The sequence below is a fragment of the Magnolia sinica genome, chromosome 1 (assembly GCF_029962835.1).
Source record: "Magnolia sinica isolate HGM2019 chromosome 1, MsV1, whole genome shotgun sequence".
NCBI classification, from domain to species: Eukaryota; Viridiplantae; Streptophyta; class Magnoliopsida; order Magnoliales; family Magnoliaceae; genus Magnolia; species Magnolia sinica.
Window position 1 is genome coordinate 92,967,248 of NC_080573.1, and position 10,532 is coordinate 92,977,779.

The 10,532-nt window shown below is 45.6% G+C and overlaps 1 long non-coding RNA gene across 1 annotated transcript; it reads right to left on the minus strand.

Annotated features, from left to right (window-relative positions):
- Positions 1-235: 235 nt before the first annotated feature.
- LOC131252288 (uncharacterized) lies at positions 236-1,132 on the minus strand. The gene is made up of 3 exons (XR_009174366.1): positions 1,064-1,132; positions 568-880; positions 236-321 (listed from the first exon to the last, which is right to left on the minus strand). It is a non-coding gene; the product is annotated as an uncharacterized LOC131252288 (long non-coding RNA).
- Positions 1,133-10,532: the final 9,400 nt, after the last annotated feature.

Here is a 10,532-nt window from a genome sequence, read left to right on the forward strand (position 1 = left end):
TCTCAAAATGTATTTGAAATACATGATATTACATAAATCAAAGATAAATCTCTAAAATCTAAATACAAAAACCTAAATTACAACTTAAATCAGCAAGAATCGAAACAAAATCCAATGAAATCTCTAAGAATGAAGAGACATAAGTTGGATCGAGATCAAAACAGATCAAGCGAAGAAAAAATTACAAAAACCAAACCCTAAGTGGAAAATTTTGGAGAAATGAGAGGGGGAAACTCACCTGATTGAAAGTTAAAACCTTTCCTCTGTCCTCAAATAATGCCAACTGTGAATCTAAGTAACTTCTTCAAATGAATAATCAAACTGAGAAAAAACAAATCGAAAAGGAAGGCAATATGCATCATCAACTCAAAACAAAAATAAAAAAGCAAAGCTCCAAACAATGAGATCTGAAAGGAAAACAGATCTATCAGCAAGAATCAGATCAAAATCCAACGAAATCTCTCAGAATCGAGAGACATAAGCTAGATTCATATTAAAATAGATTAAGCACTAAAAATTGAGAAAATAAATTCATAAGTGGAAAAAAATAAATGGAAAAGAGCTCACTGTCTTTTGAGGATCTAATGATCGGGGAGAGAGAGAGAGAGAGAGAGAGAGGAGGTAGATCTGAGAAAGACGAGAGAAATATTGGAGAAGACATAGAGAAGAGCTAGGGTTCGGTTCGATGAGGAGCTGATATCGGTGTATATGCCCCTTGTTTATCTAGCCTGCACGGAAATCAGCAATGGAGGAGCAGATTTCGCAGCAGAGAACAAGGTTTTGCTCTTAGATAGAACACCAAACCCTAATCGCTGATATTGCAATGCAAAAACTGCTCAAATCCAGCAAATAAGCTAGAAACGACAGGATTTTGCACTTCCTGAGCAAGATTTCAGTGAAATCAGAAAAAAAAACTCCTCAGATCGAACCAAAAAATGTGAAAATTGGATTTTGAACGGCCAAATGGGGAAAACGCATGAAAATGAGAGATTTCTGCCCCGATTTCTGATTTTTGAGAGGATTTCAGTTGAGAAATCAGTAGATAAAAAGAAAGAATGAGTACCTGAAATCGGCGAAGAGATCGCTGGTGTGGAGGACAGAATTTCCTTTCAGAGCTGAGGGATTTTGAGAAGAGAGCTCTATTGAGAGAGAGGGATTTTGAGAATTTCCTTTTATAGTGCCACACACTAATTACTTACTAGGCTTCTGAAAACTAGATTAGGCCGGCTCTCCGATTGAGCTGGGCCTATTCGAGATCCAAGCTTTCCATCTGGACGGCCTGGAAGGACCGACCAATTTTATTTCTAGCCATCCATTTCGATACTAAAATCTATCAACCATTCTAGAGAAATGCTATAGCTACTCGCCATATATCCGCATCTTATTCCTCCACTTCCTGCACGTGCCAACCTCACATCTGTGTGAAACATCAAGGCCGTATATCACGTGGGCCCCTCCATGTATGTTCCTTGGCCCCAGAGTTAGGTAGGTCTAGTAATCGCGTATGAGATAAATGTGTGCTAAATCTGGACCGTTGGTAGTATTTTCTATATAATCCATTTTAACTGTTGGTTGTGGCTCACCTGATGATTGAGCTGGTCTGATTCAACTACAGATTTTTGGTCGATATATCTGAGCTGGTGCATGCACAATAAGAAGAACTCAATAGTATTTTTTTTTTTTCTACATTGTGATTTTTGGAACATGGCCCATTCATTATTTGATCATGAAATGGGTGGTTTCAATTTGATCAGACGGAGCAATGTCTAGACGGAGCAGGACCCATTCATCAAAAATTAGACCTTTCGCCTCAGTTCCTATGCAACTGAGGTTAAAATGTAGACTTTTGACCTCGGTTCCTATGCAACTAAGGCTAAAAATTAGACCTTTCACTTCGGTTTGTATGGAACTGAGGTTAAAAAGTAGACCTTTCGCCTCGGTTCCTATGAGGCTAGAATGTAGACCTTTCGCCTCGGTTCCTATGCAACTGAGGCTAAAAAGTAGACCTTTCGTCCCGGTTCCTATGCAACTGAGGCTAAAAAGTAGACCTTTCACCTCGGTTCCTATGCAATTGAGGTTAGAATGTAGACCTTTCGCCTCGGTTCCTATGCAACTGAGGCTAAAAAGTAGACCTTTCGCCTCGGTTCCTATGCAACTGAGGTTAAAATGTAGACTTTTGGCCTCGGTTCCTATAGAACTAAGGCTAAAAATTAGACCTTTCGCCTCTGTTCATATGGAACTGAGGTTAAAAAGTAGACCTTTCGCCTCAGTTCCTATGCAACCGAGGCTAAAAAGTAGACCTTTCACCTCGGTTCCTATGCAATCGAGGCTAGAATGTAGACCTTTTGCCTCGGTTCCTATGCAACCTAGGCTAAAAGTAAACATTTTGCCTCGGTTCCTATACAATTAAGGCTAGAATGTAGACCTTTCGAAGGGTGTCCCATTAACGATAATGATAGCATGTGGGACTCCATATCGATTGATGATGTTGTTTTTCATGAACTTGATCACAAAAGATGTTATTATAGTAGTGTAGGATGCTTCTTTTACCCACTTGGTGAAGTAATCGACTACCATGAGTATATATTCATGGTGGTTTGAAGCTTTCGAGTTCACCTTTATAATGATGTCAAGACCTTACATAGAGAAGGCTAGGGCATAGTCAGCTTGTATAATTCTAATGCTAGGACATGAATTTGGTTTGCATATTCCTGACACTTGAAGCATTTCTTGATATGCCAACAGCAATCTACGTTATCATCTAATAGTAGCCGAGTTGTAGGATCTTCTTTGCCATCATATACTCGTTTACGTGTGGGCCGCACACTCCATCATGGATTTCTTCCATGATTCTTATAGTTTCGGATTCATCTACGCATTGAAGGACTTGGTTGAAGGATCGTTAGTAGAGGACTTCACCATTGATTGTGAATTGCCCCGCCAACCGTTGGATAGTTCAGTGGTTTGTTATTATAGCTTCTTCCAAGTGTTCTTGGCTTTCGAGGTATGGCTTGATATCAGTGTAACAGGGTTTGTTGCTTGGGGTGGCTTCAGCTTCTTCAATCTGCAGGCAAAAGGTTGGCTCTTCTTGGATTTCTACTATGAGCTCCCATTCTATAGCACCTTTTGGAATATCTAGCATTAATGCTAGAGTGGCGAGAGCCTGTACGAAATGGTTCTTTACTCTTGGCATGTGTGAGAAGATGATTTCTTCGAATTCTTCAACTAAATTTTTGGGATATACGTGGCATGGTATCAACTTTTCATCTTTAGTTTTTCAGTCATCATTTATAATATCTCGAAATTTCACAACCAGAGTTTATACTCATGCCCGAGAAAACCGGGTGTTAATAATGTACAAACTGGATGCTCTGAAATCGCACCGCACCGTCGCCGCGGCTCTAACGCCGCGTCTTGCATACCGATCCGATACTCTGGCTATGATATGTGGGCCAGTGTTCGGTGCGAGAAAAATACCGCACGTTGCGACTCTTAAGAGAATCTTTACAACATGTCACATCCATCGATCCCATCAATCACTTCATCAATCAATTAATCACCACATGTCAAGTACAAGAGCAACCCATGCCTTCTCTCTCCAAAGTCAACTCTTTCTCACCCTCTCTCTTACACACCCATACATGTCAAGTACCATATCACCTCACATCCATCACTCCATCACACATCACCTCTCCTTACAACTCTCTCTCTCTCTCTCTCTCTCTCTCTCTCTCTCTCTCTCATTTCTCAACACACTTTCTAAGCAAGGGAAGAGAGTGCACGTCCAAGCCATTTCAAGAGAGAAAAGAGTGAGTTGTGTGGCCCACTTTCCCATCAAATCCATCATCCTAACCATTCAAACCTCATCTTTCACCATTAAAGTGAAGCACAAAGAGACCGACTTTCCAACGGACCGAGAAGATCGAACGGTGGGTGCTTTTATAGGGTAGTTTTCATGTTTTTAAGATGAGCCAAGTGAGGCCTACCGATTAATGGTATGGATCTCACTTTAGATCCTAAGATGTGGTCGATGACCCACCTTGATTATCAATATCATTCCATGATGGGGCCATTCTCCATGGACCCCATCATGATGTTTACCTTTCTAGCTTGTATATGGGTCATCTAGACCGTCTATTTTTGTGGAGAAGGAATCTCCACCGTTGGATTTTTTTTTGAATTAATGGGCCCACATATAATGGGACCCACTTGATGTATGATTGATTGCAATGGAGGGCCCATAGTGTCGGGGTCCCTCCATCACACGCGTGTCCCACTCTCCTTCCCTCTCTCTCTCCTCTTTTTTCTAATTTTTTAATGTGATGATGATGTGGTTGTGTGGCCCACCCGGATGGACCCCACCATGAGGTATGTATTTTATCCAAAACATCTAGAAGTGGGGCCCACCTTATATGTGTTGTACCCACACCATCCATCATGAGGTGTCCCACTGAAGCAAAGCCCACCTCCATGCATGTACTGTGAGAACCCATCCAGCGTCCCTGAATGTTGGACGTCACTGGTAAAACACAAATATTAGCTTGTTTCCAAGCTCATGGGGTAGCCCACTCATATAGGCCCCATCTTAATTTATGTTTTTAATCTATACCGTCCATTCCATTCCCTAGCTCATTTTAGACATTGAACTGAAAATTGGAGCATAAGTATCTGGTGGGTCATAGCATAGCAAACGGTGGTTTTTACCGTTAAAAATTCACTAATATTTTAATACACCAAAAGATATTAAATATTGGGCTTTTTGGCTTGTCTTGAGATAAGGGAAACAATGGCGGGTTGGATTCATCCGATGCGAGCCCTACGCGTGAAGTATATGGAAAATAGTTTTCTTTTTAAAAAATAAAGAACAATGGTCCACCTCAATAGACTAGACCATGGGGAGCTGACGGAAGGCGAGGCACCCACGGCCCCTACCGTGGGCCCCACGATGATGTATATTTGATATCCATACCGTTCATCGAGTGGGCCACTCCCCGAAGTGGACCCACTCCAAAATAAGCCTAATCTAAAGCTCAGGTGGCCCACACCGTAGAAAACAGTGAGAATGAACGTCTAGCATTGAAACCCTTTTCGGGTTCACAGAAATCATGGATCTTAGCGAGGTTGGATGGAAAGCAAACGTTATGGTGGGCCCCACATGGGACCCACATTGATGTATGTGTTTTATTCACACCATCCAGGTGAACGATGGAATCCCACAGTGATGTATGTGCTTTATGCACACCGTCCACGGACGGTGGAACCCATGATGTATGTGTTTTGTTCACATTGTCCAATGACAGTGGGACCCACCATGATACATGTGCCGCATCCCATCCACCCAACCATTTTAAAAGCTCATTTTATGACAGGAGTTAAGGAATGAGCCAGATCTAAAATTCAAGTGGACCCCACCATTCAAAGTAGTGGTTAATGACGCCCACCGTTCAAAATTTCCAAGGGCCATAGCAGTTTCCCATCAAGTTGATATCGTTCCCACTTCATCTATCACTATGTAAATTATGAAAGGGGTTGGATGGGAAACATATTCCATGGTGGGCCTTAGGAATTTTAATAGTGGAAATCATCACCACCACTTATGTTGGGTGTGGCCCATTAGATGTGCATGGTGCCTAATTGGTGTGGCCCATTTGATATACATAAGGCCCATGTGATTATGCCTATTTTGATGTATTCTAAGGCCTATGGGCCATGGCCCATTACAATGTAATAAGGCCCGTTGGTGAGGCCCATTAATACGACCCATTTGATGAATGTAAGGCCCATGTGATACGGCCCATTTGATGAATGTAAGGCCCATGTGATACGGCCCATTTGATGTATTGAAGGCCCAATGGGATGTACCTAAGGTCCATTGCAATGTGTGATCCCAACATGGTTTATGTAATGATGTTTACGACGGGCTATGCCTTGGGAGCAATGTTGGTTTGACGTCCACATTGCAAGTATAGTGTTGGTTAAATATCCACATTATGATTCTCCCTAGGGCCTATTAATAGGCCCGTATATATAATGTGTAGGCTGTCTAAGCCCATCTTCGTTGTGAACTGCATCCATTACCATATAACATGTTTAGTACAGTTCCATGATTCATGATCATACACATCATATGTGTGCTTGACATGAGAAGTGACTGATCATAGCATATGCCTTTGGGCAGATTATTTATGGGCTCCCGGATAAGCGGTGCTGCCCTACATGAGCGCACGATACGCGCAGGACTACTGCATGACTGGATAGTGTGATTCATGCATTCTCATTGTGTGATATGGTACTATACGCCCTAGCGACTTGAGGGCCATAGCCTCCATAGGCGTATCGTGGTTGGCAGGATTGGATATCGAAAATCTTGTTCCACATGGGGTGCTATAGATATCCCTGGGTAAAAGTTTCTAAACCCTTATGGTACCAAGAGGTTGCTCCAACGTCTAGACCGAGTGGGTGCATGAGCGCCGAGTGTCGATTACCAGAAGGCCGCGCTTTCCACTGTGTCGTGGTCGGTTGGAAGGGGGTGCGGCCTTACCCACCCGAGAGGAGGGGACAAAGCTAAGCTGAGTTTAACCAGCTCGAGGAATGGGTCCGCTATCGACGAGCCAAGTCCGATATTGGCAGGCGGATAGTGAGGTCTTTTCTACTCACCTTATTGCGTGCAATGGGGCGGCAATCTGCCTTAGAGTGGACTAGACCTTGGTGATATTTTAGAGTTGAGCTGTATTGATATGTGAACTTAAATGAGGATTCATATGCTTGATTTGCATCTCGCATCGCATGGTATAGGTACGGTCGACATCATTCATGCCTTTCATCGCATAGCCTTGGTATGGCTAACGGTATTCATGGATTTATCAACATGTTCCGCATTACTCTGATATTGCATAATTGTATTACTACCTTACGCACACACTTACACCACTCTCTAAGCTTTCTATTAGCTTATGCACGACCGTTGCGTGCAGGTGACGTTGGACTGCAGCAGCACTGAGGCAGGCGCGCATAGCAGATCATCTTGGAGCTTTTTATCCATTATCATTGTATTTTCCTTTATGCTCATTGTACTTGTAGAGTTTTTTATCATAGTGAAAATGTGATGGAGTTTTTGGTTGTTGTTTGTGAGTTATGCCTTTGGTTATGCTTATTACGAATCAAACTGGTGTTGAAAATTCTCCTCGTAGCATCCCAGGATCGGAACCTAGCGAATGGGCGCTGGGAGATGAGAATGGGGTTCTACGGAGGCTGTCGGCGTCGGATTCGGCGATCAGAAATTTTGTGAGCCTGGTTTCCGAGTTTGGGGCGTGACAGAAGTTGGTATCAGAACATAACTCGGGAATAACTAAGAACAACATTACATGTCTGTTATGAATGATTAAGTCCTAAGTTCGGATAGCCTAGCGATCTTTTATTACAGACCCTTAACGTGCATGCCTTCGAGAGTTTTCAAAGTTGATAGGCGTCTTCGCTCTTTCCTTTAGGATATGCCGCGTAGGAGAGTGACCCAATTTATTCCCGCTTCACCACCTGAGACACCTGCTCCACCACCTGCGGCTCTCGCCCTACCACCTACGATCCCCACTCCACCACCAGAGGTTCTTATCGCCCATCCTGAGGATGTTGCTCCTCCACCAGAGACCGGTGGGGATCCAACCATATCCGTGAGTGTCTCTCAGTTATAGCAGATGTTACAGGCTGTGATGGCCGCCCTCCAGGGGCAGAGCACACACCCTGTTGTTTCACCGGCCTAGGCAGAGCAGGAGCGTGCGAGCGCCCTCCTTCGAGAGTTTCGACAGCTCGATCCCCGCGTTTTCAGGGCGAACCAGACCCGACAGTAGCTGAAAGATGGCGCTCCGATGTGGAGAAGATATTTGATACGATGGGATGTATGACCGAGCGGCTAGTCCGATTAGCCGTATTTCTTCTCCAGGTGAGGCTGAGCATTGGTGGACATCAGTCTCCTGAGCAGCAGGCACCGATTTTGTGTGAAACTGGGAGGATTTTGTGGATCAGTTTGACCGATAGTACTTTCCTTATCACATCCGACGACAGCGAGCATTAGAGTTCGAGGCCTTGGTGTAGGGTGATATGATAGTGGCTCATTATGCGGCTCGTTTTGTAGCGCTGTCCAGATTTACACCATATCTGGTAGATGATGAGGAGCGGAGAGCCCGCCGATTCGAGGACGGCTTGCATTACGGTCTTCGAGGCCATGTTATTGGGCATGAGCTCCTAACTTTTGAGGGGGTGGTACGGAAGGCCTAGATTTATGAGGCTGAGTGAACCGATTCTCAGTCTGATCGCGGTTAGAGGAGAGACCAGAAGAGGCAGGCTCCTTCCGGTGACTCCCAGCAGCTTCGACCACAGTAGCAGAGGCGCACAGGTCACCCAGCCTTCCGAGCGCCAGCAGCACCTCCAGCACCACCTCCGAGGCAATTCACCAGTACCTATTTTGGGTGCGGCGCGACGGGGCACCGTATGTGGGAGTGTCCCGGCCCCAGCAGAGAAGGCAGAGAGGTCCACACGCCTCCAGCAGCAGCAGAGACCCCCATAACAGCAGCGATAGGAACCCCCACCACCGAGGCCACCTCGCGGCGGCATCGACCACCTCGAGACCGCGGCAATAGAGGCGAGTTTCAACCCCTCGGCCGGCAGCGACGAGCACGCTCGAGAGGACAGGCACCTCCCCAGTCGGCTTACACTAGATTCTATGCAGCTCAGCAGGACCTGCAGTCATCTGGAGGAGTCGTCGAGGGTATACTTTTAGTCTCTGCATGCATTGCACGTGTTGTTTGATTCTGGTGCATCGCATTCTTTTGTTGCCGAGAGTTTCTGCCGATCGACTGGCTTACCGTTGGAGTCTGCTCGTGAGATCCTGTCAGTATCGACTCCCTTGTGGAAGACTGCAGTGCTAGGCCGATTTTGTTCATCTTACCCTGTTCTAGTTGGGGATACCTTTTTACCTGCCGATTTGTTTGCTTTGCCGATGTTTGAGTTCTATGTCATCTTGGGTATGGATTAGCTTGCCGAGTACTACGCCATATTGGACTGCTCCGTGAGGACAGTCACGTTCTGTATACCTAGCGTACCGTAGTTTCAGTTCATTGTAGAGCCCAGAGGAGAGCCGTTATCTTGTTTGATGTCATGTGCCATAGAGGAGCCCATAGCAGTGAGCATCGACCAGTTACCTGTGGTTTGTAATTTTCTCGATGTATTCCAGGAGATTCTGGGATTACTGCCTCACCGACTCACCGAGTTTCAGATTGATCTCTTGCTCAGTACCGCGCCTATTTTGAAGGCCCCGTATCGTATGACACCATTAGAGTTGTGGGAACTATAGAAGCAGTTGGATGAGTTGTGCGAGTTGGGCTTTATCCGTCCGAGCAGTTCACCGTGGGGAGCGCCGGTACTCTTCGTGAAGAAGAAGGATGGCTCGTTGAGGCTCTGCGTAGATTACCGCGAGCTCAACAAGGTCACAATCAAGAACAAGTACCCGCTCCCGAGGATTGATGATTTGTTTGATCAGCTGCAGGGTGCACAGTTCTTTTCGAAGATCGACTTGCGTTCCGGTTATCATCAGATTCGGGTCCGAGAGGAGGATATTCTGAAGACAGTATTCAGGACGTGTTATGGTCATTTTGAGTTTCAGGTCATGTCCTTTGGACTGACCAATGCACCCATGGTCTTCATGCAGTTGATGAATGAGGTCTTTCACCCTTATCTCGATCAGTTTGTTGTAGTCTTCATTGACGACATTCTGATCTATTCGAGGACCCGTGAGGAGCACGAGCAGCATTTGGAGGTTACGTTGCAGACCCTCCACGTACACCAGCTGTATGCGAAGCTGGAGAAGTGTGAGTTCTGGCAGGATGAGGTGAAGTTCTTCGGTCACGTGATGACGAGAGAGAGCATCGTAGTGGACCCCTCGAAGGTTGAGGCAGTACGTCGGTAGGGTCAGCCCACGACTACGTCCGAAATCCGCAGTTTCCTTGGTTTAGCGGGCTACTACCGGCGTTTCCTTGAGGGCTTCTCTCGTATTGCAGTCCCGTTGACCAGGTTAATCGAAAGGGCGTAGAGTTTATTTGGAGCGACGCCTGTGAGCAAGCATTAATGGAGTTGAAGGACCACCTCACGTCTGATCCTGTCCTCACTCTTCCCTCTGGGAGTGATGAATTTATTGTATTTACCGATACCTCTTATATTGGTTTGGGTGCTGTCATGATGTAGCACGGGAGACCAGTGGCCTTCGCATCTCGTCAGCTCAAGGTCCATGAGCTGAACTACCCTACGCATGATCTGGAGTTGGCAGCAGTTATCTTTGCACTGAAGGTGTGGAGGCACTATCTCTATGGGGTGAGGTTCGAGCTCTTCTCTGACCACAAGAGCTCGAAGTATTTGTTCTTTTAGTCCGAGCTGAACATGAGGCAGAGGCATTGGATGGAACTCCTGAAGGACTATGATTTTGATCTCCAGCACCACCCGGGTAATGCGAATGTGGTGGCGGATGCCCTCAGCCATCAGCCATG